Genomic DNA, 25603 nt, shown 5'->3' on the forward strand with positions numbered 1-25603 from the left:
TTTTTTGAGATCCAGCTGATTAGCATACAACTGAAAATTTCTTCTTTATGAGAATTATAAAATTTCTATCATAATCTTGGAGTTGAAATGATCTCACGCAACCCTCTATCTAATCACAGTGAACTGGTCCTTGTTGTTTCTCTTAAATTTCATCTGATGGAGAGCTTGCTTCCTAAAAAGTAGCCTACTGTATTAGGGATTTTTTTTATTTGGATGACTAATTTTTTTAATTAATTTATTTATTAGTTAAAAAATTAAGAACAAACAAAAACATTATATATCATTCCGTTCTACATATATAATCAATAATTCTCAATATCATTGCATAGTTGCATATTCATCATTTCTTAGAACATTTGCATCAATTCAGAAAAAGAAATGAAAAGACAACAGAAAAAGATACAAAACAATAACAGAAAAAAAAGATTATATGTACTATACCCCTTACCCCTCACTTTCATTTATCACTAGCATTTCAAACTAAATTCATTTTAACATTTGTTCCCCCTATTATTTATTTTTTTTCATGGGTTCTTCTCGTCTATTGACATGGTAGATAAAAGGAGCATCAGACACAAGGCTTTCACAATTACACAGTCACATTGTGAAAGCTGTATATCATTATTCAATCATCCTCAAGAAACATGGCTACTGGAACACAGCTTTACATTTTCAGGCTGTTCCCTCCAGCCTCTCCATTACATCTTGAATAACAAGATGATATCTACTTGATGCGTAAGAATAACCCCCAGGATAACCTCTCGACTCTGTTTGGAATCTCTCAGCCATTGACACTTTGTCTCATTTCGCTCTTCCCCCTTTTGGTCGAGAAGGTTTTCTCAATCCCTTGATGCTGAGTCTCAGCTCATTAAATTTTAAAGGCATTTTTTGAGGTAGGAAGAACAGATATCTTGGTATCTGGTAAGGGAGGAATTGTGATTGTGGGAAATACAGGACATAAAAGAAGTGGTGATTCTGACCTGGGACACAGGCTCCCCTTGTACCTGCCTGTGGGCCCTTATAGATGACACCAGCACTGGAAGGGATGGAGGGAGGACAGCTTGGACACCATCACTCAATAATAAAACTCATCCAATTGGTTTCAAGGCATCTCTGAATATTCTCATTTCACCATAGACAAATACATTGCACACTGTGGGTAATCATTTTACTGTGTTTGATTTTGTGAGGACCTTGTCCCTTTTGGGGCCCAAGCTGTGATGGCAGGGCCATCCTATAATCCTATAATGGGCAGAGTGGCTCATCACCTATGTGGAAAGCAAGAGTTCTAACACTCCAATCCCTTCCTGGTACTCTCCTGATGTGAGCATGTCTGGTTCTCTTTTTCTGTATTTAAGTTTAAACTGGTGTCATGGGCACTACAAGGGACCTGAAACTTAGGGTCCCTGTGCTCCCATTTCCCTACATCATTTATTATGACCTCCAGGTGGATGTCAGTACCCTGGGAATTGGTCATCTCTGCTGCACAACTTTGTATCTGGGAGGTCCTATGCCCCAGAAGGCAAACTATTTGTGTCAGTGGACTCTCCATTTGCACAGCCAGGAGAATGTTTCTTTCCAGTTGGAGCTTTGACTATCAGGATGTTAAAAAGATGTGGTTCCCCTAAAAATACATCATTTCCTTTCATCTTTCTTCCCTAGAAGGTTTGGTGGCATGGGGGCATTCATCTGTGACTAGAATCCCTAGATTGAACAATTATTCATGGATAAATTGAGAAATGCAAAGCTCACCTCTCCTTGCATAATTTCTTTATTTGGGTCTGGACACAGTGAACTCCATGGCCTTGATAGTTTCCTCATACAACTGCTTTGGTTGATCATCAATGCTTAGAAAGGGAGGGGTCTTTAAGGTATCTTGCTCAATATCAGATAACTAAATCTTTTTTGGAATTGAGTTCACAGTCCTGCTTCTATTTTCTTGGAAATAATCCCTTCTCCTCTTTTTTTCTGTTCATGTATCTCATATCCAGAAACTCATGAAGAATAAACTGAAGCCAAAAGAGGCATCTAGATGCCACATGGCAGAATTCAGGGTCTTTCTGGAGTGAGGCCTGTGAATGGTGAAAAGAAAGACACCCTCTTTGGACAACAGAATGTGAGAAACTAAAAAGGACAAGCTCTTGCCAAATAAGTGCCTCTAGGCGAAGGCTAAATGAGCAAACATGAGTCTTCTTGGCCTGAGAGTGTTGAAACAGAAGATGCCTACCCACTGGGACATTGTGAAAATGAGCTCTCTAGCCTAATGTTCAACAGAAAGGGAACACATTAGACTGAGTCAGGATTAAGGAAACATGTGGAATGAAGAGGCCAGTGGGAGAAGATATCAGGTGGGTGATTCAGTGGGGTCCATGGTGTGGATGGACCAAGTATGGGGAAAGAATGATACTATGTAATTTTACTGTTAAACTATAAAACAATAGTGTTTCCACCAACAAGATGTCTCCAGCCAACACGGCATATCCTTCTCTTAAGGGATGACTATAGACATGCAGTCAATATGGTTCACCCTATTTACTCTATAACAGGACAGGATGTTGTACATGGGACAACCCTCTGTCTTTGCAACATTATATGACTCTTTATAGCATATTCCTATTAATTGGGAAATGTTTAAAGCTAGATAAAGAATAAAATGCATTCCCTGGTGGCAGTATCCTTTAGACATTTTTGACCAAGTAGAGCTGCAATAATTACTGAAAAATATGTGGCAGGGCCCATCTGCTCAAGTGCATTATGATTCCAAAATAGCTACATCTTTACTAAATGAAGAAACCATAAAGTTTAAAGAAGTAGTCTGACAAAATACATAGCCTTAGATATTCTCAGTACAGCAAAAAGCAGCACTTGTGCCTTAATTAATGCACAGTACTGTGTATATATTCCTGATTATTTGCACAGTGTTTCACAAGTTTTAAATCATATGCAAGAACACATAGATAATATTCAACAATTATCAGTAGACCTCCTATCTAAATGGTTTAATTCCTTTTCTTGGTCATGGTGAAGTGTTCAGAGGGTTATTATATCTGGGGAACTCCTAGTGTTCTGTTGTATCTTATACTGTTTTTGTGAAGTACAGATTCAATGTTTGTCCTATGGTCCTCTGCTGTATGGAAGTGGACTTTGGAGACTCAGGGCCCATTCTCCCCCTCCATATTGAGATAAAACTACTGTCTGTAGTCCCATGACTGGGACAGGAGTTAGTGGTTATCAAACCTCCTCAAGGAGGAAAGAGTTACAGACTATGTCATAACCATTTATCTTCTAAAGCATTAAAACTCCTCTCCCCTGATCACTGTTGATAAAATATCTCCAAACCCCTATGTCATGAGACCCCTTCTCTCATATTCTATAGAATACCCATATTTTCTACCCCATATAAGCTGTCCCTTGCATTCCCACATTTGCAGAGCATTAATCCCATTTTCTCTGATTGGTCACCACCAGGGTCCCTCTCCTATTAGTAAATCCTTATAAAAGCCCATGTCTAACTCTATACCTAACATGTTCTTTGATCTTGGGGCTACACTGACCCACACTCATCAAGAGCTGGGTTAGAACAAGAATGTCTCAAAGTTAGCGCTGTTACCCTCATTTCAGAGAGAAGTGATATTTGACTCAGAGATGTGAGATACTTCCCAAGTTCACAAAGATCATAAAACTGATTCAGGGGAATAAGGTTGGAGCCAGGAAGTCTGGCTACACAGCCGCTACTCTAACCCTGACCCCAGGCTCCCTCTTGAGGTTGTTCCTAGAAGGGCGAAAGGGGATGTAAGCAGAGAAGACACACCAAATAGGAGTGAAACTTCAGTTATACCCCCTTGGATGAAGCTTCCAACCAACAATGCTAGGCTTAAAAGGGAGGACTTCTACATTAAGGTCCTTTCCAGTTATCCTCTCTGAACAGAGACAGCAGTTTCCCCCTTGTAGGATGCCCACTGCTGCTTCCCCTACTGGGCCCTGGCTTGTCCATATCTAAACTGGCTCCAGCCATATTTGATTCCACATTTGAATAGGTTTCTGAGGGGATTATGGATTTAATATTCACACCAATAAGGTACTGGAGTTGCTTTAGCACCTCAATTTTCCTCTGAGTCTGTCAAACACCTATTTACTTATGAAGGCATTGGTTAAGAATGAGCTTGGCCTGTAGAAAGAACCTACATTATTTAGATTAATGCTGATGATCCTGCAGTGCTTCCAGTTATATGCAGTTGCAGAAAAGGAGGTCAGCCTGGGCAAAGCAGAAGGTGTGGGAGACTCTATGGTTGTGGGTTGGGGGGAACTTCACATCTCATGACTTTCTCTAATTCTTAGTGCAGAACCAAAGCCTGTCTTAGACCTCATTCCTGATATCTGGTCTCTCAAAGCTCTTGTCTGTATTCCACTACACCTCTTTGTCTTCCATATTTCTATGACCTTGGCCTCCTTTCTTCAGGCCTAAGAACAAAATCTTAATCTCCTGAAGCAGAACTCAATAGAAACAGCTTCCCAGGGTGACACAGAAGTCTTTGTGTCTTCTCAGATGTCACTACTGTATTGCTGTAGGAATGCTGTGGCTCCATGGCCTAGTGTGGAATGAGAAGGCTAAATGCCATATCTACCACATTTCCCATTGAAAGTTTCCCCTTTGCTTTATATTGCAAAATATGAACTGCCCTTCCTGGGGGTCAGCACTCATGCCCAGCTGTATGTTGGAAAGGTATTTGCAAGGTGCATTGTCCACTTTATTTTTGGAGAATGGAGTTGTCTCTGCACCATGTTTCCCTGAATTCCTGTTTACATCTTCTGGCTCCCTCATTCCTTGCAAATACCTTTCCAACATACAGCTGGGCATGAGTGCTGACCCCCAGGAAGGGCAGTTCATATTTTGCAATACAAAGCAAAGGGGAAACTTTCAATGGGAAATGTGGTTTTAGGGCCACTCAGATCAATCCTTAAATTTCACCATCATCACAGTCTTCCCTGTGACTTACACTGCATGTATGTGTAGGTTGGGCTTTTAAAATCAGGTACAGAAAGGAAGAATAGCATTTTATTTGGTTAACTCTTTAAAAGATTAAAGATGTTGAAAGTGAAATGCTTACCCTGAATAGGGACACAACAAGAGGAGAGGTGGCTGTCATTTTCTATTCTGAAAGTGCTCCAGCCCAGGGAAGGCTCAGGTCATCAAGAGAATGTTCTGTGAAGATGTTGGAATGGGCTGAGTGTGAAGGATGGCAGGTTCTGGAGGTGTGTATAAGTCAGGGAGTGACCCTGGCAGTGATTATCACTATTCCTTGAGTTATGACTTTCATCATGTTCCTCTGACCTGTCATAACCCTCCATCTTGTGCTGGATCTGACCATTCAAGATTCTGTGTCCCCTCTGGACTATGCACTTTCTCATGGTGGTACCAGACTCTTAGTCTTCACTAGAACTGAGATATCAACATAAATAATGACAGTATTTGGGATAATTATGGCTATCAATTCTTTAATATCATCACTAAAAATTTTTGTTCAAGATATGCTACAGGTCTGGTAAGTGTCACAACTGAGCCATGACATAGAGGGGGTTCCTATTTCACCTGAGGCACAACTCATTGAGGTCACAGAAGAGTAAGATGATGACTCAGAATTTACCTCAAATCCAAAGGGATACCAATCTTGTCATCTCTCAGTCTAAGTTGTCACTCAAGAAAATGTACAGTAAAAAAAAGTCCTATTTTAACTCCCCAACTTCGTGGATATATAATTAACCTTAAATTTTTAGTGCACAGTTTTAGGATTGTGAAGAATAATTGAGTAAGCAACATCAAAACCATGTAAAACACCTTCTTGTCCTTCTGCATCAAAAGAGGCCCTAATCTCAACATGATTCAACTGCACATATGCTTTCTATGAATGTAGTTTTGCTAATTTCAGAAAAAATAATATAAGCAGAGTCATAACATGTGTGTTCCTTAGCATAAGTTTTCACTGAGCATAAAGTTTTGAGATCCTCTTGCTTGTTATTTGTTAATAACTCACTCCATTTTATGTCTCCATATAGTCCACTGCCATAGTTAAGCATTTGGTCTCTACTAAGGCACAGTAGCATTCCAAAAGCTATTTCTCAAAAGGAGAGTAGTCTGCAGTGGATTGCTAGCTTTGATCCAAAATCCTAAAGCTCAGTAGTTTTATTTTCCTACAGAGGCCTGCAAAAGTCTTCAGACAGCATTGATATTTGCTACTCACACTTGAAGCTCCATTTAATCTGCTGTATTGCCTGACCCAATGTCAGAGTAGCTTGAAATGCATTCTGGACCTGTCATAGAGCCTCTTCTTGTTCTGGTTCCCACCTATGAGGACCAGGTTCATGTATCAGCTTGGCCAGGTGATAGTGCCCAGTTATCTGGTCAAGCAAGCACAGGTCCATCTGTTGCTGAGGACATTTCATGGACTTAAAAATCATGATTACACTGGCTGCATCCACAATTGATTACATCTGCAGTCAGCTAAGGGGAGTGTCTTCTGCAATGAGTGATGTTAATCTAATCACCTGAAGGTTTTTAAGGAGAATACAGAAAAGTCAATTTCACTTTCTGCTCCAGCCAGTCAGCCTTTCCTGAGAATTCATTGAGGACCTTCATTGAGCTCTTAGCCTGCCCTACAGATTTTGGACTCTTACAAGCCCACAGTTTATGAGACACTTTTATAAATCTAATATTTACCAATATATACTGTTGGTTCTGTTTCTCTGGAGAACCCTGACAAATACAGCTTGGAACCAGGAGTGGGGTGACCCAAAACTTCATTCCTGAAGTTTCTGATCCATTGGTAGTCCTGTCTGTATTGTGTTGTTGCAATTTTCCATTTATTTTAATCACATGACATAGTAGTAATAAGAGATACCCTAGGAGGTCTCCTATATTCCAGGAAAACTCTTCATCTCCATTGTGTAGTTGCAGTCCTATTTACCCTTGATAATCAGAGTTGATCACCCCAGCAAGTAAAATAATTCCCTCTCTTCTTGTTGATCCAAGGGCATAAATAACCCAAAGTGATGAGGTGGAATTCTTAGATTCCAGCTCAATGGAATCATTGGTGTTTGCTGTGATGGAAGCACTCTTCCTTCTGGAACAAAAACCTGTAGAACAGCAGAGCTCAAGTTTGCAGGGACAGGAAACAAAAATTTTCCTACCAGATCACTAGGGATAATAATGAGTGGTTCCACCTCTACTTCTACCACTTGATTCCTGGACCTGTGAATGCTGGCTATGGGAGAAATAGCACATAGATTGGATGATTATTTGGAGCACTGTGGCATGGTCCTTCCCCAAGGAGACATGGCCTTTCCTTCAATTAAATAGTTTTGGGTCTGTAAACTGTGTCAAGTTTCCAAATTGATTAAGTGTCCATCCATGGCCCTGTTTTTGTTATTCAAGTTGGACTTTTGTCCGTTTGATCTGGAGCTCTTCTGCTTATACATATCATGTAAGAATTTAGTAGGCTGCTCATGTATTTTATTCTAGGTACCCCATGATCTAAGTGTTAACACCATAATTCTGTGATAGTCAGTCTATTTTGATTACAACTTTGAGTCTGCTGTATATTATGATAGCTACATCCACCTCGGCATTGTAGATTATGTAGTGCCAGTTGTCTTCTGCCAGCCCATGAACCCATCATTCCCCTTGTGTTTAAGCATTCAAGTTCAGTCACAGCAGTTATCATAATTATATGTTATCTAACACAGAAGAGCACCTCAGAGATGATAAAACTGCTCTCCCAAATTTATTCTTCTTGGCTCTTGTGAAAGTTGCGTCCTCTGGAAATTCTTGTGGTGGGTCAGTAGGTCTTATGTGATTAACATACTCTAACATTCTGATCTATCTAGGCATTTGAATCCCTTTATCTATATTTCACAGGGACAGTTCTGGCATTTTAACATCAGGACATGAAAACAATGTTTTTGTCCATGCATCAGCCAACAACACAAAGAAGCTTTTTGAGCAATTTTGATTCCCTTGAGCTTCCACATAGAATCCAGAATACCTGCTTAATGGGTCCTTATCAATAAATTCAGCTTGATGCAACTTTATGTTACTTCCACCATTATTTCACTACATAATATCCATTTCCACACAGGCTACCCTGATTTCTGTCTATATAAATTGGAAAAATCATGCAGGTTTTTGGAGCATACCACACCTCCTCATGGGTCACAGCTTGTACCTAATCTTTTGGGACCTATTGGGACTTCAGTCTAGTTATAGGTCTGAAAGGAAAGATGGGAATTAACCATAAGTAATATGAAGTATTAGAAATTTCTTGCAATCCTATTATCTCAGAACATTTCTTTGCAGTTTCATCTAGTGAAGCAGCATTAACCTTTTAGTCATAGCAGTGAGGGCTCTTTCCTCAGAGAAGTTGGTTACAGGTTTTTCAAGCACAGCAAGGTTGAATGGTTGATTCATTAGGACAGATTGGAGATTGGGTGACTGATTCCTTTGGGAATATACTTTTCTTATTTGTGTTTTCTAAATAAGAACATACAATAATTTCTTTGTTTCTGGTTTATTTTACCTCAAAAAAAAATGTCCTAGGTTCATTCACAATATTGCTTGCCTCAAAACTTCTTTACTTTTAGTAGCATCACTATATTCAATCTTATGCATACAGCATCATTAGCCATTCTACTTCTCAGTCAGTATATCTTGCAGCCACCTCCATACATTGGGCAACGTGTATGGTGTCCTAAGTCAACAGTCCATTGACACTCTCAGTTTTAACAATTTAGACAATATCATGGATCCCAAGCACAATAATACTTGATAAACACACCCCCACTAAATAGAAAATCAAACTTCCTCTTAAGACTTTTCCCTCCAAAATTATTACTGAGGTACTGTTGATTTTTTCCTGTTAAACATAGCCCATAGCATGCAATAGCAATATTCCCCCATACCTTGATATTGCACATTATTTGTAAAAGATTCATTCATTTGAAGTAGCTCATGCAAGAACTTATTTATATTTGTGGTGTCAATCAGTGGGACACATGAGCCTATTCAACCATTTTCAATAATGTGCAACTTTGAAAAGGCAATATTATTTATAGACCCACCAGTGAACTGCCTGCACTTCAAACTATTGCCTTACATTTGACTTAACCTCATTAGATAACCATTCACCCATCTCTAACTTACCTGTATCTCTAGGTCCTCTTTGTTGTGCATTATAAGCCTCTCACTCTACCATTACCATAGTCATAAAAATGCAGTCATACAGTATATATCCTTTTGCATCTGGCTTATTTCATGCAAGGCTATGTCCTGAAAGTTCATCCACATTGTCATGTGCTTCAAGATGACATGTCATCTTACTGCTCCATAATATTCCATTGCATATGTATACCATATTTTGTTAATCCACTCGTCTCTTCATGGGCACAAGGATTGCTTCCATCTTTTGGCAGATGTGGATAATGCTGTCATGAACATTGTTATGCAAATGTCTGTTTATGCCATAGCTTTCTGCTCTTCTGGGTATGTACCAAGTAATGGTATTGCCAGGTCATAAGGCAACTTGATATTTAATTTTCTGATGAATCACCAGACTGACTTCCATAGTGGCTATACCATTATATATTTCTACCAGCAGAACATAAGCGTTCCAATTTCTCTATATATTTTTCATTTGTAGTTTCGTATCTGTTTAATAGTAGCCATTCTTATACCTGTGAAGTATTATCTCATTGTAGATATTTACTTAAAGGTTTTTATTGTTAAACATAACATATATCAAAAGAAAAGAAAAAAAGCAATGATTTTCAAAGTAAACTTCAGCAAGTAGTTACAGAACAGCTTTCAGAGTTTGTTACGGGTTACACGTCCACTATTTCAATTTTTTTTCTTCTAGGTGCTCCAAAACACTAGATCCTATAAGAAATTTTTGTGTGAAAAATATTACAAATAGAAAAAAAGCAATACATTTCAAAGCACACTGCAAAATAGTTGTAGAAGAGGTTTCAGAGTTTGATACGCATTACAATTCCAGTTTTAGGTTTTTACTTCTAGGTGTGCTAAGACACTGGAGACCAAAATAAATATCAATATGCTGATTCAGTACTCATTTGCTAAACCCAAACTTTTCTGTATAACTCCACCATCACTTTTGATCTTTCTCCCACTGTTTAGGAGCATTTGGGTTATGCTCGTTCTAACTTTTTCCTGTTGGAATGGGTTGTCAATGTTATGGGATAGGAGGATGGAACTAGCTAATTTGCTGGAGAGTTTGGACCCTCTACATTTCAGGACTTATGTGGTCCAGAGACCCATATGGAGGTTGTTGGTTTCTGAAAAGTTATCCTAGTGCATGGAGCCTTTGCAGGATCTTATATAATGACCTAGGTGTTATTTAGGAGCTATAGGAATGGTTTGGGTTCAGTTTTGGTGAGTTATGGTAGGTAGCAATATCTAACTGAAGCTTGTGTAAAAGTGACCTCCAGAATAGCCTCTTGACTCTATTTGAACTCTCTCAGTCACTGATACCTTATTTGTTATACTTATTTTCCCCCTTTTTGTCAGGATGGCATTGTTGACCCCATGGTGCCAGGGCCACACTCATCCCTGGGAGCCATTTCCCACACCATCAGGAAGGCATTCACCCCTGGATGTCATGTTCCATGTAGTGGAGAGGGCAAAGATTTCACTTGGAGAGTTAGGTTCAGAGAGAGGGAGAGCCAAAATCTGAGTAACAAAACAGGTCTCTGGAAGTAACCCTTAGACATACCTATAGGTAGGTTAAGTTTATATGCTACATATATAAACTTCAAAAGAACGAGCCTCAAGATCAAGGACTTGATCTACAGGTTTGGGTGTCCCTAATATTTAACACAATATCAAGGGTTTCCCCAGTGGCAAAGTTTGAGAGTTCCATATTTTTTCTCCTATCCCTCAAGGGACATTGCCAATTTTTTTTTATTATCTGCTTAATGTACTCTGGATTATATCCAGGCACTGTATTAAGCTATATAGTATTAAAGGTCCTCATTCTTATTCTAGGATCCCTGTGTTTGGATTGTTTAGCTGATCTATACAGCCAGGTTCAGTTAGATTATGTACTACAGAAAATTTATGTTCTGGACAAAATAAAATTTTCTTCCTTTGGTCTCAAAGAGTATATGAGGCTCTAAAATATAGACAATGTCTTCTTAACCCCTGTATTCTGAATTATCATAATCCCAAACTGACCATCATCTCTCTTATCTCTAAATACAAGGTTGTACATATATAAAACAGCCTCTCAGAATCCAGATATAACAATTATCACTCCACACTGCTGTATATGACTGCTAAAAGAGCTTATAATCTAAGTCCCTATTTGCTTATAAATATTTTCTAAATGAGACCATACAATAATTGCCCTTTTGTTTATGGCTTACTCTACCTTACCAAATGACCACAATTTCATTTGCAGTGTTTCATGCCTCACAACTTTGTTCCTTTTAGTAGCAGCATAATATTTCATCATATGTGTGCACCATCATTCACCAATCTACTTCAGTGCATCCTTTAACAACCTCCATTCATTGGGCATCATGTGTAATGTCAAAAATCAACAGTCCATCACACTCTCAATTTTAATTAATTTCCTTGTTCCCAAGGAAAGAATAACCAATATGTACACCCTCACAAAGTAGGAAATCTAAACCTCCCCTTAACTCTTATGCCACCCCCATTATTTACCTCTGTTGTTGCTGTGGGACTGTTGATGTTTTCCCTGTCAAGCAAGCCCATCACATGCAATAGCAATTTTCTCCCAATACCCTGAACTTTTATACTCTTTCTACCAGATTCATATATTTGAAGTAGTTTATGCAGAAATTATTCATGTTTGTAGTGTTAATTGGTGGGACAAATGGGTCCATACAACCGTTTTCCAACATGCTTACCTTCAAATGGTAATGTTACTTGTAGACATACTAGTGAAATGCCTTCACTTCTTTTTATTCCCTTACATTTGAGTTCAACATCATTAGCTAACCATTCATTCATCTTTAATTTCTGTATATTTCTAGGTTGCCTACCCTATATTATGTATTATGAGCATCCAACTTTAACTTTATCATGGTCATAAAAGTGGAATCATACAGTATCTATCCTTTTATGTCTGATTCATTTCTCAGGGCTCATCCATCTGTCCATGTGCTTCAGGATGTTATTTTGTTTTACTGCTGCAAAACATTCCATCTTATGTATATACTATATTTTTTGAGTCCACTTGCCTGTTGATGGGCACTTGGATTCTTTCCATCTTTTGGTGATTGTCAAAAATGCTGCTTGAACATCGGTGTGCAAATGTCTGTTTGTGTCACTGCTTTCAGCTCATCTGGGTATATGCCAAGTAGTGGTATTGCCAGGTCATAGGGCAACTCGATATTTATTTTTCTAGGGAATGAACAGTCTTCTATAGTGGCTGTACAATTATAGAGTCCCACGGCAATGCATAAATGCACTAATTTCTCCACATCCACTCCAACATTTGTAGTTTCCTGTGTGATTAATGGCAGCCATTCTTATAGGTTTGAGGTGGTATCTCATTGTAGTCTTGATACGCATTTATTCCCCTTATAGCTAATGAATATGAGCATCTCTTTCTTTGTTTTGAAGCTATCTGTATTTGCTCTTTGAAAAAAATGCCTATTCCTATCTGTAGCCCATTTTATAATTGGGTTGTTTGTTCTTTTGTTGTTGTATTGTATGATTTGCTCATGTATACATTATATCAAACATTTATCCAATGTGTGATTTCCAAATATTTTCTTCCAGTGGGTTGGCTGCCTCTTCACCTTTTTGACAAAGTCTTTTCAGATGCAAAATAATTTGATTTAGGACAGGTCCTATTTATCTACTCTTTCTTTCATTGCTTGTGCTTTGGGTGTAAAGTTTAGCAATTTACATCCTATTACTAGGACTTGAAGATGTTTTCTTACATTTTCTTCTATGATTTTTATGGAACAGTTCTTATATTTAGTAGCTTGATCCACATTGAAATTATTTTTGTATAGGGTGTAAGGGAAGGGTCCTCTTTCATTTGTTTGGCTGTTGATATTCAGTTCTAACAAGTCCATTTATTGAATAGACCATTTTGTCAAAGTTCAGTGGATTTGGGGACTTGTTGAACATCAGTTGACCATCTATTTGGTGGTCTATTTCTGTGCTCTTAACTCAATTCCATTGGTCAGTACTTCCATTTCTTTTTTCTGGACCTTGCTGTTTTAACTACTGTGGCTTTATAATAAGCTGTGTAATCAGAAAGTGTTAATCCTCCCACATTGTTCTTCTTTTTAAAGGATATTTTTAACTATTTGCAGTCACTTTCCTTTACAAATGGATTTGGTAACTGGCTTTTTTAAACATTCAAAGTAGGTTGTTGGAATTCAATCTACTGCATTGAATCTGAAGATCAATTTGGGTAGATCTGACATCTTTTATACATTTAACCTCCTTGCCCATAAGCATGGAATGCCTTTCTATCTACTTAGATCTTCTTTGATTTCTTTTAGCAGTGTAACGTGGTTTTCTGCATAGAAGCTTTACGTCCCTCATTAAGTTTATTCCTAGATACTTGATTCTTTTAGTTGCCATTTTAAATGGAATTTTTTACATGACTTGTCAGGTTATCACTTGTGTTAGGAACATTACTGATTTTTGCACATTAATTTTTTTGTCCCACCACCTTGCTGAATTTATTTATTAGCTCAAGAAACTTTCTTGTAGATGTGCTAGGATTTTCTAAGTATGGTATCATATTATCTGCAAATAATGAAAGTTTTATTTCTTCCTTTTAAATTTAGAAGGCTTTTATTCCTCTTTCTTGCCTGATTGCACTAACTAGAACATCCAGTATACGTTGAGTAACAATGGTGACAAAGGTCATCCTTGTCTCATTCCTGATCTTAGGGGGAAAACTTTCAGTCTCTCAACTTTGAGTATAATGCTGACTCTGTGTTTTTTATGTATGTCCTTTATCATATTGAGGAAGTTAACTTTGATTCCTGTCTTTGAATTATATATGTGTATTAGGAATAATTCTTTTATAAAATTATTTAAGTTCCCTAAGATTTCCTTGTAGATTCTGCATTTGGTTGTTCTATTTAAAGATGAGAGGGATGTATTGAAGGCTCCTGCTGCTATTGTTGAAAGATCTATTGCTCCTTTCAGTTTTGCAAATATTTGCTTCATACATCTGGAACTCCTTAAGTGGGAGCATAAATATTTATGATTGTTATTTCTTTTTGGTGGATTTTCCCTTTTATTAATATCTAGTGTTCTTCTTTGTCTCTTATGATGTCTTTACATTTGAGGCTTATTTTATCTAATATTAGTATAGTTACTCCTGCTTTCTTTTCATTACAGTTTACATGGAACATCTTTTATCCACTCTTTCACTTTCAATCTGTTTGCATCCTTGGTCTATGATGAGTCTCTTGTAAATAGCATTCAGATGGATCATATTTCTTAATCCAGTCTGCCAATCTGAATAATTTATTTGGCAAGTTATGGTAAGTGTATTATTTAATCTCCATATGTTTGTGAATGTTCTCATTCTTTGGTAGTTATTGAAATCAAGCTAAATACAATTGTGATCAGAGAGAGTGCCTTCAATAATTTCAATGTTTTTAAGTTTATAAAGACGTGTTTTGTGCCCCAGCATATGCTCTATCCTGCAGAATGCACCATGAGCACCAGAGAAGAATGTATATCCTTGTGTTTTGTGGTGCAAAGACCTATATATGTTTGTTAGGTTGAATTCATTTATCAAGTTGTTTAACTTCTCTGTTTTCTTGTTGACCTTCTGACTGGTTATTCTAACTATAGAGGAGTGTGGTGTATTGATGTCTCCTACTATTATTGTTGAAGCAGCTATCACTCCCATCAGTTTTGCCAATGTCTCATGTACTTTGGAGCTCCTTGATTGGAAGCATAAACATTTATGATTGTTATATCTTCTTGACAAATTGATCTTTTAATTAGTATATAGTGTCTTTTGTCTCTTATAATGTCTTTAGTTTTAAAGTCTATTTTGTCCAATATTAGTATAGCTATTCCTGCTTTCTGTTGGTTATGACTTGCATGAAAAATCTTTTTCTATCTTTCCCCTTCAATCTATTTGTATCCTTGTGTCTAAGATGTGTCTCTAGTAAGCAGCATATAGCTGGATTATGTTTCTTAATCCATTCTGCCAATCTGTATCTTTTAATTGGTATGTTTTGTCCATTAACATTCAAAATTATTGCTAAAAAGGCATTTCTCAAACCCACTGTCTTATCTTTTTTACTTTGTCAGGTCTATATATTCTTTTCCCTCTTTCTCTTTGTATTCCTTAAATTATCCTTAGTGGTACTCTTCAATTTTGTACCTTCCTGTTTTTCAGCCAGCAGAATTCCTTTTTAGTTTTCTTGTAGAGCTCCTCTCTTGTTGAACATTCCTTCAGGACTTCTTTGTCTGTGAAAACTTCAATCTCCCCCTCAGTTTTGAAGGACAATTTGACTGGGTATAGAAACCCTTGGCTAGAAATCTTTCTCTTTCAGGATCTTGAATATAACACCACTGCCTTCTCACGTCTATGGCGCTAGTTGAGTAGTCTGAACTCAGTCTTATTTGGTTTCCTTTTAATGTAGTAGATTGCTTTCCTCTTGCTGCTTTCAGGATTTTCTGCTTCTCTTCAACATTTGACAGACAGATTAGTATGTGCCTTGGGAAAGGCCTATTTGGATTTACTCAGTTTGGAGTTTTTTGGGCTTCTTTGACTTATATAATTTGTGTCCTTTATAATGGTTGGGAAGTTCCCCCCTTTATAACTTCAGCTACTCATCCTAGCCCTTGCTCCTCTCTTCTCCTTCTGGGACATCAATGATTCTTTTATTTGTGCACTTTGTTTTGTCTATCATTTCCCTGAGATTCAATTCAAGTTTTTCCATAATTTTTGCCATTTGCTGTTTTAAATCTTCAAAGTCAGTTATCCTGTCTTCTATATCACTTATTCTTTCTTCTGTCTCTTCAATCTGGTGTTGTGTGCCTCTATTATGTTTTTTATTTGGTCAACAGTGTCTTTAATCCATGTTATAACCACTATTTTTCTATTTAGTCTTTCAAATTCCTCTTTATGCTCTTCTACTGTCTTCTGGTGTTTTAGTTTGGTCATTAGGCAGGGGTCTATCTGTCCGCATTGTGATATGCATAGTGATCTTCTGTTGTCTTCATGGCAAGTAATTATCATAATTGATTTACCTTGGGAGTTGATTTCTTTCAGTAGTCGAAGACCTCATGTTTGTGGGATGAACGTGTTAACATCCTAGAAAGTCCTTAGAGTCAGACATTCTGTTTATAGCTTGAGGAAACTGGGTGAAAAGAGTGCACCAATTCTTTTCAAAGTCATTTCATTTCATTAGTTAGGTCTGGAAATAATAAATTTATCAAAAAATTTAATTCATTATCATGTCACTTTTTGTTTTAAAATAAAAAATAATCCATATCCATATCTTCTTTACATATACCTTGTGCTAGAAATATTTGAGATGGACAAATCTCAATTTCATAATGATGGATCCTAGGGTTTAGATTTAGCTCTTCACACCAGGATATAGAGCTAGTAAATATAAAAAAAATCCCAGATTAAATCTTGACTTTAAATACCATGCTTTTTTCACCAAAGTACAATTATCAAAATGTTTAATCAGTATTAATTAAATAATAATATGTTTAATAATATTGAGATCTATGAATGAGGAAGAAAAAACTTGGTAAAAATTCACTGTTCAAATGAGTTTATAACAGTTACAAAAATAATATACACTTAAAAATAAATAGAAATTCCTTGCCAATATGTATAAAGTAAAATGAGGCAGTAAATATGTTAATATGATAGAGACAACAGTACTGTAGGATATAAAGAAAATGGCTTCATGATAGTTTTGGCTGTTCTTCCAGGTGCAGGGTGATATGGGACTAGAAAATGTACTGGTAGCTTTGAGAAGACTCTACTCTACTTTTTAGGAGTGATAATGTAAGATGAAGTGGGGTTTTCAATGGAAGAAGGCGTGAGTAAACATATATTTATCTGAAGATGTAGGCATTTACTCAGACTATGTGGATTGTAATATGAATTATGTATATAAAAATACTCTTCACCATATGTATTTTTATTTGAATTCCATAATCTAAAATTGCAAGTGAGCAAATAAAGTATAAATGTTATCTGAAATACATTAATGAGCACTTAGTTTTTAGGTTACTTTTTTAAAAAATTAGTGTCCCAATTATCAGATCTTTTGCATAATATTGGTAAACTCTGCAGCTATTATTTTTATTTTGTGTCTATTTTTAATGTTTATAAATTATCATAATGGATCATTGCTATCATTTTTGTGTTTATTTATTATATTTGTACATTTTTATAATGGATAATTGATATCTTTTGTATAAATATTTGCTTGCTTGCTTTTGTGTATTTTGATCAACAGATGTATTATGCTAAATGCTTAAATGCAAATACATAGTAGTTATGTAGTACAATTATTAATGAAGTTTTCATGTGAAAACATTTTTGTAGTTCAGTGTGCACAGGTCACTATCACCCACCCCACTTTTTAAATCATCAGAACATCATTTTATAATGTGAATTTTTATGACATGCAGATTATTGGAAACCTTATTCCTGTATGGAACCAAAGGAGTGCTAAAATTTATGCACAGAAAATTATTTAATTTGTATAAATGTCTTGAGTTGATACATAAATAAAAACTTCATCACTTTTATAAGACATTTCAAAAAGATGTTTGAAATTGTTTCTTGAAGAAGTGATCTTATGAGGGTGTACAGTTTTGATCTTATTAGAGGTTAAAAGGCATTTCATATTTGGACAAAACTTAGCCTTGCTTCCCCTGTTTAGGTGAAGGTGCATGCTTGGATGTGGGATTTTGAAAGACAGAGGATTATAAAGTGGTCATTTACAACTGGGACAATTACCTAATTTTCTCATCACCACAAAAAAATGACCACAAGACTATCCACCATATCCCTATTGGCTATGGGAAGTTGGGTGAATGGTCAAAATAGTGAACGATAGTGGCTGTCATTTGTAGGGAAAGTATGAATGAAATGACCATTATATATAGAAAACTCTAGGTATGTGCAGAAAAATAATCTAGGAAATTCTTATGCATTTCAGGAGAATTTGATTCTTCTAACCAAAACATAACTATTGTGCACTTTTGTCTGATGTGATGATTCCATGAACTTCTTTCATTCATAACATACTTGCTTATAGTGCATTGCTTTGTTCTAAGGACCAGCATTATCAAACCAAGGGGAACATATGAAGGTGCAGAAAATCATTATGATTAAATATATTCCACTGGAAAGCCATCACTAAGAGTGCTGGTGAAACACTGGTAAACCAACAAAAACCCTATAAATACACACATAGTATTCAACATATTTCACACTGAAAATGTCTGTATCCAAAATATATTAAAACTTGTAAAAAGTCAGTCTTATTGACAGTCTCACATCATGTAACACCAAATCAAGAACAAATATAATGTGATCACTTTTGTTCCACTGGTTTATCATTTTCTCCCAAAATTCTTAAAGTAACATAAACAACATTTGTAATGGGCCACCTTCCATATAGAACAAATTAATTGTAAAATAGTTTCCACATTATGGTGCTTTTCCTTTTATCTATTTGGAGTTTCTGAGGATGATACATTCCAAGAACCACACATTCACTAATTCATTCTTCCAGTCTTGTACAGTACACCCCAGCACATTTTTGCTTTTTTGCTCTTATCACCAGGATGTTACTTATCACACTGACTAGAAATAGTCTTTTGGATCTGCTGATCCTGTTTGACCCCCACCATCAAATTCGTATGTATTTTTCCTTTGATGGCTCTCTGTCATTGACATCTTGTTCACAATGGTAATTGTCCCCAAGTTTTTAACTGATTTTACCACCATCAAATTCATATGTATTTTTCCTTTGATGGCTCTCTGTCATTGACATCTTGTTCACAATGGTAATTGTCCCCAAGTTTTTAACTGATTTTACCTTCTGCATAGGGCAGCCATTTCTGTGTCTGGATGTGGGGCCTGAATATTCCTGGCATTGGCCCTGGTACTGATGGCTTTCTTGGGCTTCATGACCTAGGATTGTTATGTTGACTTCTGCAAGCCTCTGAATTATCCTCTCCATGTGAACTGGTCCCTCTGCCTGAAGATGGCTGTTACCTCATGGATAACTTGTGCTTTTGATGCCTTAATATGTACTCTCTACACCATAAAATATTCTCCTTCTGTGGATCCAGAGAAATCCATAACTTCTTAGGTTAGCTTCCAGGTGTCTTGCATCTGTTCTGTGAGGACACTTTGCCCTGTGAGACTGGGGTATTAATCAGCACCACTGTTTAGTTTCCTGTACCATTAGCAGTTATGATGGCCTCCTACACTCTCATCCTGGTCACCATCATCCAGATGGCTTCCTCTGTATGTCTACAGAAAGACTTCTCCACCTTCTCCTCTCATTTCCCTGTGGTTAGCCTATATTATGGAGCCACCATTTTCATGTACATGAGCCCAATCTCTTCCCATATCCCAAATAAGACAAAGTAGGGTCTGTCTTCTACACAATTGTTAGTCTTATGCTCAACCCCATAATCTGTAGTTTTCAAAATAAGACATCGCTTGGGGCAATGGAAAACATCTTCTAGAAATATGCATTACCTTCTAAAATGTGAATTAAAACATTTATTGGATGTTATGAATTACCGATAGGCTTATACTGTTATTTACACTATAGGACTTCACTATCTGATAGCAATCATATATGTTTATGTGATATAGTGTTGCAATCAGTCTACTACTATAAATTAAATTCACTCTCAAATAGGTAGATTTAAGTACAGAGCTATGCTATTATAAAATAATGAGGTCTTACGTATTACATTGAGGATACAATTGAAGATAACAAATCCCAAATCCACAACACCAATCAAGGGAAAAAACATGATGGCAATGGGTGATCAGTGTCAAAATTAAAGGGAATGTGAAGTAGGTAAAATCATATATGGTTGAATACTTTAGTTAGTCAAGAAATTTGAATAGTAAGGGTATATTCAATGGGAGGATTAAAAATAAACAGGATTTAGCACATTGGACAGTACAGAAAAGGGAATTACAGCACTGTGGGAAAGTCTTGACTAAAATAGGTTACAAGATCTCTGAAGATATAGCTGAAGATGACAGTGAAGTTGATAATGTTTGCAATGAATTTTATATTCTTGGCATTGTAAATGTTTAAAAGCAGACATCTTATGTGATATATATGTTTTATTAAATTTTAAATTATCCACCTGGTGTGATTGACACTATGGAAGGAAGTGATACTATAGTTAAGGTAGTCAATTCAATGTCAAGTAGAGATAAGTATTAGAATTTTAGAAAAGGGGTTGGGGAAGCTGGAATATTTTTATACAGCACAATTCAGCAATATCTATGGGGTGGAAGCCAAACAATAGTCAATTGGGTATTTTATTTTCTTTTTTTGTGTGTGTTTTGAGCTAATTTATAAACGTGATGTCTGAATTTGGAAGAGAGATGAGGGCCAGACTGAAACTTATTGGCACAGGCATATGCAGCACCCTTCCACATGAGAGCTGAATTAGATAGGTTGTGGTGAAATACCCAGAGAATAACTGTATTAATTATTACTGTTTGCAAGATGCAAGAATGGGATATACCAGAACAGGTGCAGCTTTTATAAAGGGGAGTTTAATAAGATTCAAATTCACAGTTCTAAGGCATGAAAATGTCCAAACTAAGGCATCTAGGGAAAGATGCCTTAATTCAACAAAGGCCAATGTGCCTGGAACACCTCTGTCAGCTAGGAAGCCATGCTGATCACATGCTGTTACCTTGTTCCTGGGCTATGCTGTTTTCAGCATCTGTTCCTGTGTGGGTTCCTCACTTTTCTTCCCCAAGGTTGCTTTTCAGCTCTTGGCTTCCCTCTGTTCTTTGAGAAATGACTGCTTCAACAAGACTGAGTAAGGATTAAAACATGGCTTTTCTGGAGTATGTAATATTTCAAACCAGCTCAATAACACTCTTATAGTCAAGTCATCAACAATGATCAATTAGGAAAATGTCCTCTTTGTGTATTGTTGTCTTTAATGGAGAAAGGGCCAAAATTATGTTAGTCCCAGCTTTTACTTGCTATTTTTATTTGTACACTTACTAAACTTTCAGTGAAAAAGGCATAACATTTGTGCTGACAACCTGGCAGTGGTCTCAGAGAATCAGATGGGAGCAGTCTATAGAAAAGTATTGGAGAACATTATCATTATATAACCTTAGTAGATGGCAAGTATGGAAGTGAAGAGAGAAAAGATGGAATAACAGAAGTAGGAGAAGATAAAAGTTACCAATCATTAAGCATCTCTCTACCTCAACAAAATTGACATTTTTGCCTGAGAGGCAGTTCATCTGACCATTGCAGAATGTTTAGAAACATACCTGGCCTCTACCCATGCAACACTAATAGCTCCTCCCCAGCAATGGTAACTGGGATTATGATTCCATACATTGTCAAATGTCCCCTGGGTGGGACAAATCATCTCTGTATTGAGAACTACTGAATTAACAGATGAATATGCAAGATATATTATGCACTCAAGATGTATTAACTGATTTAATTTCTTGCACCTGTTTAATTTAAACAAATAAGCTCAGATGGTTAAATTTACAAGACTAATGTCAAATACCTATTAAGCAGTTGTGTTAAAATTCGATCTAAGATTTGTAACCAAATTTTGCAAAGTTTAATTGAGAAATGTAATACTATCAATCCATCCTCATCTGACACACAATTCAAAGGATATACTTCAGTAATCTATCACTCTTTCTCTCTTCCTTCCCTCTCCTTCTCTCCTTCTCTCTCTGTCTCTCTCTCTCTCTCTGCATGTATATGTTTGTCTGTGTTCATATTAAGTAAAAATTATAATTTTAATATGTGGAATTTCATGGAAACATAGTCACAAGAACAATAGCTAACTTTGTACCTAGCAATTGAAAATGTAATTTAATAAATTAAATATGAAAATTCAAAAAACAGTAAATAAATGTTTAAAGAACTGAACAAGGACATAATATTAAGTTCTATTTCTCACCTCTATCTTGGAAATGGTTGAGGAAAGCTTTGATGCAATGAGACAGCTCATAGGAGATTACATTTCTAGAAGCCTAAGAAAGGTAGAAACTTCAGCATTTATATCTGAGCTTTACTTGGTTAAAAATAATAAAGCAACAAAGGAATTGTCCTAGGAAATTTACCTATTGTATTGCTGGTCCTTTACTGGTGAAGATTATTGCTGAATGAAATGTCACTGCCAAGAAGAACAGCTAAGGCCTGGAGAATAGAATTCTGAATTTGGAATCAGAAAACATTATTTTAGCTTCTGTGGTACTATCAGGTTATAGTTGAGTATGGAATAAATGAGTTCAAAATATTTAGGGTTCAGTTTTTCCACCCAATAGAAAAACATTTGTTAGGGAAGAATCAGAAGAAGACAGAGTTTTCTTTTCTTTTCTGTTTGCAAAACAGTCCAATCTAGCAAAAATGACAATCATTGGATTTGAAGACAGAACTCAGAACATGATGCTCTTTGTCAAATGAATTCCATTCACATATACATGAGTCAAAGATTGTAATAAATCATCAGAGGTTACATGCTGGTTTAAAATTATTATGTACTCCCAAAAAGCCATTTTAATCCTTATCTGATCTTGTGGGAGGAACTATTTCTTTTAGTACTGATTCAATTCTGTGGATTGTACTCTTTCAATTAGATTATCTTCATGGGGATATGACACACCATTTGTTGGTGTGACTTTTGATTAGGTGGAGATGTGACTCTACGCATTCCAGGTGAGTCTTGATTAATTTACTGGAGTCCTTTAAAAGAGGAAACATTCTGGAGAGAGTCAGAGCTGACAGAAACATCATAGCCTAGAAAAACAGCAGATGCCTCAGAGCCAACAGAGCCCAGATCTGACATAGATGCCAACACTTGGAGACCAGACACATGGATGTTGGAGATGTTGGAGATGTTTAGTTCCCAGCAGATGTTACCAGAAGATTTAAAGCAAGCCAGAACCTGTAGAGATCCAAGGGAATCCAGCAGATGAAAGCCAGTTCTGGAGAATTAAAGTGAGGAACACCCAAGAAACAGACACTGAAAGCAATGGAGCCCAGGAGCAAGGCAAAAACGGATGCCAGCCACATGATTACTCTGCTGACAGAGGTGTTCCTGACAAATCAGCCTTTCTTGAGTAAAGGGAAACTCTTGTTGGTGCCTTAATTTGGACACTTTCACTTACTTGTAACTGTAAACTTAGAACTTATTAGATTCACCTTGATAAAAGCCATTCCACTTCTGATATATTGTATTCTGACAGCTTGCAAACCAACACAGGTAGGAAGATCCATAGTCAAAAAGCCTTTGTGTCAGATTTTACTCCAATCAATTCCTGGATTTTCACCTGAATGAAGTGTTGGAGGATAGATCATGAGACTGGGCAGAGGTGGTCAGCAATATCCAAATGCCACATAAATGCTCCAGTGAGTGAATATAGTGAGTCATTCACAAGATAACAATATGAAAGAACTCCACAAACACAGCATCTTGTGACTGAAACCATCTTGTTAAAACCACTTGTTGAGAAACAAATTTTCATTGGCTGAGAGGCTCCAGAATGCAAAAGCTACCCTGGAGGTGACCCACATGCATTATATAGGTATCATATTTTAGTTTATGGTGTATTGGAGTGGCCATAGGGAAGTACTTAAAACTGTTGAACTCTATTCCAATAGCCTTGATTCTTGAAGATGATTGTATAACTATATAGCTTTTACAATGTGACTTTGTGATTGTGAAAACCTTGTGTCTGATGCTCCCTTTATCCAAGGTATGGATATATGAGGAAAAAAAGATAAAAAGTAAATAATAAGGGAGATAAGGGGTAAAAAAATTAGTGTAGATTGAAACTATAGTGGTCAAAGAGAGGGAGGGGTAAGAGGTATGGGGTGTGTGCATTTTTTCTTTTTTCTTTTCATTTCTTTTTCTGGAGTTATGCAAATATTTTAAAACTCATCATGATGATGAATACATAACTATATGATGATACTTTGATCCATTGGTTGTGTACTACAGATGGACTCTATGTGTGTGAACATTTCTCAATAAAAATATATTTTTAAAAAAATAGCAAACATTGCCCAAATATCCCTATAGTTTGGGACGAGGACCAAAGGAGAAGGAGGATGTGCAGCAGAGAAAATGGGATTCAACAAATGAGCATGGCCACTGAATCACTATACTAACATTCCTTCCAACCTCCACTGTTCTGGAGCAGCCAGAAGGAACAATCTGCAATGATGGAATGGTAGCCTATGACAAACTCTGGGATCTGTTCTGCTACTACTTCTTGAAGTGTGCTTTGAAAACTACTGTCTTTTTCTTTCCTTGCTTTGTATATATGTTATGTTATGCCATAAAACCATGTTTAAAAAAATACTAGTGGTCAATGAGAGGAAGGAGCAAGGGGTATGATATGTATGAGTTTTTACTTTTTTCTTTTTCTGGTGTGATGGAAATATTGTAAATATTATCATGGTGTGAATACATAACTATGTGATAAAACAACACATTTGTTGAAGTTCTTCACCTAGATTTGTTTGGTGCTGCTCTTGCATAAAAGCCTTGTTTCCCCAAGTGCAAACGCAATCATCACACATCCTGGATGCAATAGTTCACTGGTTCAATAAGGCCATTCTCTAAAGATTCTCTTCATTTTATGTCTTGGGGAAAGAGGTCTTATACTCTCAAGTTTTCAACTTTAACTACTAATATGTCCATTTTTGCAACTTGATTCAGTGGTGTCAAAAGATCTCTTCTGTGTTTTTTCTTTTCTGGATGCCAACATCTCTGTCCCCTGCCCCACCAGGAACCTTCTCATCCTTTACTCCTGTCACTGGTTATTTACTCTGGCCCCCCTTGTTCTCCTTCTTCTGCAGGCCACACTAGGTGCCACCACAGCTGCCCATGGACACCCAGCTTTCACTTGCCGTGAGCCACTCAACCTAGAGTTCAGTTTTATCATCTGGATGACAATGGAAATAAGTGTGAATTAGCTGTACTAACAGTAAATATATGAATTCTAAAATTGAGGTGAAGCTTCTTGTAATTTACTTCTGAAGATCAAAAGAAAATGATATAAAAATGTGCTTGGGTTAACAGGTTAGTTATAGAAATGGTAACATGTCACTTCCAAACTTGAGCAGCAGTTACAGAATTTTCCTCCTCTTCATAGAACATCTATGTCTGCAACCTGATTTACAGAGATAATATAAGTTTTCTTTGTAAGCACATCTTTCCATAAAGGGACATTTTTTCCGTTGAAAGCAGTACATAAATTGGATTCTATGTAGAGGCCCTGAGAAACCAATAAAGTGTAAGTGATGATGTGATGACTCTACTCCCTTATTCATTTGA

General features: G+C 36.7%; 1 long non-coding RNA gene across 2 annotated transcripts; it reads left to right on the top strand.

Annotated features, from left to right (window-relative positions):
* Positions 1-525: 525 nt before the first annotated feature.
* LOC143646092 (uncharacterized) lies at positions 526-25246 on the top strand. 2 transcript variants are annotated; one of them, XR_013157269.1, is made up of 4 exons: positions 526-735; positions 1992-2348; positions 14408-14553; positions 25126-25246. It is a non-coding gene; the product is annotated as an uncharacterized LOC143646092 (long non-coding RNA). The 2 variants fall into 2 exon arrangements; XR_013157270.1 differs by lacking the exon at positions 14408-14553.
* The last annotated feature ends 357 nt before the right edge of the window (positions 25247-25603 follow it).

Source organism: Tamandua tetradactyla, chromosome 9, assembly GCF_023851605.1.
Source record: "Tamandua tetradactyla isolate mTamTet1 chromosome 9, mTamTet1.pri, whole genome shotgun sequence".
Taxonomy (NCBI): domain Eukaryota; kingdom Metazoa; phylum Chordata; class Mammalia; order Pilosa; family Myrmecophagidae; genus Tamandua; species Tamandua tetradactyla.